The sequence below is a fragment of the Cynoglossus semilaevis genome, chromosome 18 (genome assembly GCF_000523025.1).
Source record: "Cynoglossus semilaevis isolate Cse_v1.0 chromosome 18, Cse_v1.0, whole genome shotgun sequence".
Taxonomy (NCBI): domain Eukaryota; kingdom Metazoa; phylum Chordata; class Actinopteri; order Pleuronectiformes; family Cynoglossidae; genus Cynoglossus; species Cynoglossus semilaevis.
Window position 1 is genome coordinate 3,827,353 of NC_024324.1, and position 6,765 is coordinate 3,834,117.

The 6,765-nt window shown below is 38.4% G+C and overlaps 1 long non-coding RNA gene across 2 annotated transcripts in view; it reads left to right on the forward strand.

The window, feature by feature from the left end:
* LOC103394044 (uncharacterized) overlaps positions 1-6,750 on the forward strand; it is a 28,113-nt gene extending 21,363 nt beyond the window's left edge. The window contains exons 3-5 of one of the 2 annotated variants that reach the window (XR_523093.3): positions 163-261; positions 4,399-4,633; positions 5,134-6,750. This is a non-coding gene — a long non-coding RNA (uncharacterized LOC103394044). The remainder of the gene's footprint in view (positions 1-162; positions 262-4,398; positions 4,634-5,133) is intronic. The other variant, XR_003052737.1, reaches the window with a different exon arrangement.
* The last annotated feature ends 15 nt before the right edge of the window (positions 6,751-6,765 follow it).

Sequence of the window (6,765 nt, forward strand, 5' to 3'; positions counted from 1 at the left end):
TCTTCTTCTTCTTCTTCTTCTTCTTCTTCTTCTTCTTCTTCTTCTTCTTCTTCTTCTTCTTCTTCTTCTTCTTCTTCTTCTTCTTCTTCTTCTTCTTCTTCTTCTTCACAGCTGCCCCTCATTTTTACAAACATTTCCTCTGGTGTTGTGACATTTTGACAGCTGCTGTTTCCGTACCGTCAGGAGGTGGAGTCCAGGTGAAGTGAGCGTTGCCGACAAGGACAATATCAACAAGCTGCTCACAGCTGCGGCGCTCAGAAGGTGAGTCCGTGACCAACGTCATCACTTCACCAACATTTGGAATCATCGCTGCACACACACACACACACACTGTGCACTTGACATGTGAAGATAAAGAGATGACTAATACCACAGAGCCTGGGTGGTGAGAATACTGGGGGGGGGGCATACGAGCGAAGGAGGTCCAGATAAAACACACTGATTCACAATGGGAACAAATCATCTGGAGGGGAGGGGGAGGAGGGACGTGGCTGCGCCACCATCAGGTCAGGGACGAGAAGAATCACAGTGAGTTGTAGGTTGGGTTCTGATTGGAGGAAGCTCAAAGGTTTCAGTACAATGACTGTATGAAATGGTTTAATTATTTAATTTTGAGAAACCCTGACAACCAGAGTCATTGATGTTCAGGAGGATTTGCAGAGAAACAAAATCTGGAATTTGCTTTCAACGGGCAGACATGGCAACCAGGATGGTCAGTGGATGAAAGGATGGGGGGGAGGCAGGAGGGAGAAGAGGAGGTGAAGTGTTAGATCTGTGAGATGATGATGTCATTACACCACCACCACCGCTGCCGCCGCCGTCGTCGGGCAGACGGAGGGAGAAGCGGCTCAGACGCAGCAGGAGGCTCCAGGTCCAGCTGGGATCAGAAAAGAGCAGATGTAACAGAGTGTGTCTTTAAGCAGTTCTCCCTGTTAGAAACAGCTTTTGATGCTGGGACTCACACACATATACACACATATACACACATATACACACACACATGTATGAACCCAGCGTGTTAACTATGTCACCACACTACTGTATCTACTATATCTAATTCATACACTATATTCTGGTGTATTTTTACCTTTGGTTTTAAAGGAATATTTACATTTTTTATTGCATTGCTTTTTGTTTTTCATAGGCTAACAATAAATGTACTGTATCTTAGATACCTAGATACATCTGCTGCAGGTTTTTTATAATTTTAATTTTTAGTCTATTTTTTTTTTTTTTACTTTACCGCTATATTTGTTGATAATTGTATTTATGCATTGTGTCACTTTTTAGTTATTTTGTTGAACAGCTTTGGCTAGTTCTAGAATTTTGATATTTAAGCTTTTTTTGTTTGCTGCTATTTGGAGTCCAGTTGTTGGCTAGACATTTCTTTAGAATCCATCTGTATTTTCCTCTAGATTTTGCCTAAAATGTGAAGATATTGATGTGTGTTGTTTCGGCTAATTTAAATGATTTGACTTTTTTTTTTTAATTGACGTTATTTTTTACATATATTTTTGCCATCGTTTATTTTGGTTATGGTGACTTTTAGGCAACATTGTTGGCCAACTGTTTACCATTCTGGTCTCTAACATTGTCTACAATTGACTTACATTTAGTTGAGTTTAGCTGTAGTCGTGTTCAGACGTGTTGTACATCTAACGTTCAGGTTTGGTTTCGTCCCAAATCCATGGTAACATTTCTGGGATCATTTTAGATTTTGTTGTTGCTTCTTCAGGAAGTACAGTACAGTACAGTACAGTACAGTACAGTACAGTACAGTGAGTTCATCTGGCCTCAGACATCTCTGTTTGATTTTATCGGTTGAACTTCTGCCTGTGTTTTTTCCATGAGGGCTGCAGGGCTTGGAGAGGATTCAGTCGTTCCGTCTTTATCTCCTGAATAAACAACATCAGAGGTGATTTTTGGAGTTAGACTAAAGCGAGTGGAAACATTCAGGGTAACGTAGAAGTTTTTACAATATGGCCGTAGAAAAACTGCCATGTTTTTTCTCCCGTTGAATGATATTTTTTCCCTCCAAAGTGCCAGTGAGGGCCACAGTTCAGAGGGTGGACTGGTGTGATTGTTGTTCACCCCAGTGCTGTGACAGTCACTGATGTCTCAACAGCAACACCTTGGCTTCTCTTTAGATTTCCATAGAAATCACAGTTCAATTTGCATCATAAACCTGTTTGGTGTTGTCATGGCAGCAGCGGCGAGAGCAGCAGCTAATGAGAAACACCGCCCTTCCTTACTGCGTTCAGGGGCGAGTAATTGCATGGCTGCCTTCCTCGCTACAGTCCAGGAACTGGCTTTGGACTTGATTTCCTGCCCCGACACCAAACAAATGTGTTGTTCAGAGGCCTCATTAAATACAGCCTGATTAGCTGAGGGTAGGGTTCAATTGAAAGAGAGAGAGAGAAAAAAACAGAGTTTATTGCACTAATACCCTCATGGGTGGGTGATGCCCCCGCCCGTATGTCAGTTGTGCTCATGATGACGAGCAGAGAGGAGCAGCAGAAGCCCTTTTTTAATTGTTTGTTTCCTCAGGTTAATGGATGTGAATGTGCTCCATTATTCTGCTGGTTTGGTTCTGGCTCGGTTCCACAGTCGTCCTCGTGTCAGGACAGAGGAAATCTTCCACTTAAATACTGTGTAAACAAGACACATTCTTCTTTTGGAGTCTGCGCCAAATTGGCAAAGACAGATTTAGAAATGTCCAGCCAAACTGGAAACAAATGGGCAATAATCTGGAGCTGAGCGTTAGATTAACAGAACAGAGACCATTTACCAAAAATACCACATTACCATATTTTCTAGTTTAGCTTTAGCTTTAATAGTTAGCTTAGAGGATCACTGAAAGCTAGCCTATACTGTAACTAATTAAATCTAGGTAAAAACAAAGTTAGACATTAAAAGCTAAACCTGATTCAAATGTCTTAAAAAGCTAAAGGTTAGCCAAAATGTAGCTAAATGCTAACCAAAGATATGCTACAAAACAAAGAGTTTACATTCCACTAAATGCCAATGAAAAAAAAGGAGAAATAAGTCAAATAGAAAATGTATATGGAAAACATATCTAAATATATTTATATATATTTAGATATGTTTAAATATATGTATATGTATTTAGATATGTTTATGTGTGTATTTGTACTTTTTAAACAAACAAAACCAGTTCATTTACATATAAATATACACATATATGTATATATCTATATATGTATATATTTATATATGTATATATATATATACATATGTCTGTATTTGTACTTGTTTTGCTGTATTTTTAAAATGAAAACTCCAGTTTTTCCTCAGTTCTTATACGAATGATTAAGTACAAACTCGTACTCGCAGCCTGGCGTGTCAGTAAAAGTTATGCTTTTATTGTCGTGTCACATCTTACGACTAACGTTGAATTACAAGACACTAACGTTGTTAAAATAACAATCGTGATAATGACGGCGCTGACAGTTCGTCGTAGAAGAACATTAGACGTGTAGTTTTTAATGTGACTTTTATTGTCTTTAAAACGTGAATCATCTCTGGGTTTGAGCATCAACAAACACTGGCTTTGGTTTAATTTGACATTCATTTTCCCATTCATTTAACAGGAGATGTCGTTATTAACTCGTTTTATTGACTAATGGTCGGTCGTCCGTGTGAATCATTTTAAAATATGAGCGACACACTCTCTGGACTCCTAATGAAGAAGTTCCACTTCTCAGGCTGATGCATGTGATGCAGACTCTCAGTGATGATGCTGCAAAAGCTGCCATTTTTAAACATACCAGAGAAAAACCACAGAAGATGAAGATACTGTAGCTAATAGTTAGCCAAATTTACAGGAACTAAATTAAAATATTACAAAATACCTTAAAAATGACTTAAGCACAGTTTAACTATCACAAAATGTCTGAGGTTATTTAAAAAATACGGCTAAAAGTTAGCCATGATGTGGCTAACAGTTAGCCAAAGTGGCCTTAAATGACTTGAATGTATAAATGTATAAAAGATAACATTTCCTTGGGACAGATTTCTTCATTAACTGGAAACATTCAGAACTTTTCTTTTTTTTTTCTCTCATATTCTGGTGTTAAAAAACCAAATCAATACGCTCCAGGTCGGAACCCCTCAAATGGAACTCTTAACACGTTCAGCCTTTATTTTTCTCCTGTGACTGTGAGTTTGTTGCAGAACAAATGTGGCCTGAGCAGCTGTTTATTGAGGTCAGTGATGAGAGTGAAGAGAAGAGGAGAGAACAGAGCCACAAACTGAAACTGTGTATTGATTTTTATTGGGAAAAGTATGAAAAGAAGCTTGGGGTAAAAAAAAAAAACAAACTTTTTTTTTTGTTTCATTTCTCCTAAGAATTTTCACATCTTTCCATGCATCTTACAGATAAACGTGGAGTGAGTGCAGTACAGGAGGGACAGTTTATCAAGGGTTGAAGGAGCAACAGCAGTCGTGATACAGAGGCGGTGGTGAAGACGGAGGAGGGAGGCGAGAAGAGAGAACAGAGCCACCGTGGAAGAATGTAGGCGAAGGAGGACGGACGGTGAGATAACAGAGGTGATGGTGGGACGAGGAGTCGGGAGGAGATGCTCAATGTCCTCCATTGTGGACTGAGTGGGAGGTGGGTGTGATGCTATCTCTCTATCTTCACCCACAGCTGCCATCACTCCTCCTCCTCCTTCTCCTCTTCCTCTTGCACTCTCTCCCTCTCTCAGTCCATGTGCTTAGAATGCAGCATGTGATGAGACGGTGGAACAGTGGTCTTCAAGGTGTTTGAAACATTTGAAACATATTTAATTGAAACTCTTGTGACAATAGAAGATTTCAGAGGATAAAAAAGTGACTCGGTAAAATTCAAGTATTAGTAAATATTATTTAGTATTACAGAATATGACTGAGTTCAAGTATAATTCATTTAGTGACTGCAGTCTGGTCCATGGTCTTGGCCACAGGGATATTAGCATGTACTGTGGCCCACATGCTAGCACAGGAGTAATTAAAACCTTAGAGACATTTTAGTCCTTAAAGATTCCCCACTGTTATGTTCTCTGAATGTAAAATCATAAAATCTATATTTAATGTTTAATTGTTTTTTAAAAATCCTTATTTTTTCATCTTCAGGTTGACAACGAGGAGATGGATCTAATTCCCTCTGACATCGGGAGGAAGTTGCACTGCACCTTTTTAGTCTTTTATAGAAGTATTCTCCCTAACTAGCCACGCTGCGTGATTTTGGACTGTAGAGCCGTCACTGTCTCACCAGTTATCGACCTACTTTGAGACAATGACGGCATCTATAAAAAAAAAAATTGTTTTGAAAACTTTGTTTCAAACACATTTTTTTTTTTTTACAAAGTTGTTTAATGATGTGGCTCCTGACACGGAGAGTTGTGTCCTGATAAGTCACTGATGTAATCTGTGTATCTGTATGTTTAAAGAAGAAATATATATATATATAATAATACATTTGGTCCATGTGAAAAATTATTTCCTCACAATATAATACAGACTATCATTTAACAGGAAATATGATTTATGGGCCTTATTGTTGCTGTGAATACTTTTCAAAAAAGTATTCTCTACAAAGTATTTATGTATGAATAACTTATTTATTTTTATAGATATATTTAGTTTGTGGTTTTGTAATAAAGTAGAATGTTAAAATCAGATATTTTTCACTAATTGGGACTGAATTTATTATTTAAAAAAACAAAACAATTTAGTCACAAACTCTAATTTCGAAGTGTTTTTTGTATATTTATTTATTTTTTCCGCAAAAGTCAGAGTATAACAAGGTGTAACCATGGTTTCATTTGAGCCGCATCGCGTTGCACAATGCTTGTATCTGTTGGTTATCCTGGCTGAACGGAAGTTTGCTTCTTCTTTCTTCTTTATAATACAATATCCTTATCAATCACACGGCCTCTTCGGCCATAGCAAGAACCGGAAGTAGAAGAAGTAGGCTCCATCTTATTGTCTTTAACACAAAAATGTAGGACGTAAAACCCCACCAGGAAGTACGAATCCCATCGATGATTCTGTGTGCAATTCCGAGGTCTGTTAGAGGACCTGCCATGACGTGATCGCGCTTTGTTGTTCCTGACGCGGCTACGCGCAAACAATTAAGCCCATCTGCGCGGATTTGGAAAATGTTTAGCCGCGTTAGCTCCGTTAGCCCCGTTACCTAAAATATTGTTATTCCATGATCAATGCAATTCCCAAGGATCGCGACGGTTTAGAGTATGCCCTTAACTTTCCCTCAATAGGAAAAAAATGACAGAAGGACAAGAAAGCTTGCCGAAGTTTTTTAAACTTCCGGAATTGGAAGCCAGAGGCTCCGGACAAATATGCTAAGCATTCCGGTAGGAACAGATCTATGTTATTCTTTGCTGTGTTTGTGTTGATTATTAGTTATTAAGGTGGCTAATTTTGCATTTACATATATATGTATGTGTGTGTAGCCTATTATGGGTTTTAATGTACATAATCAAACGGCAAGGCCGACAGGTACGTAGCCTAAGAAAGTTGTTGTTGTGGTACACGGTCATGGTCACATTTAATAGATAAATTAATATTCATTGCGGATTGTGAAAACGATAAGATTGAGGTTTTGTCACAATTACGTTGTTCTCAGGTCAATATTTAAAACAATGTAAACAAATACTGCTGGATGTGCTCAGTACTATTTAATCAGAGTAGCTAGAACCGCACCCTTTTTGAGTCACTGGTGTTCTGAAGTTTTTTTCCTACCTA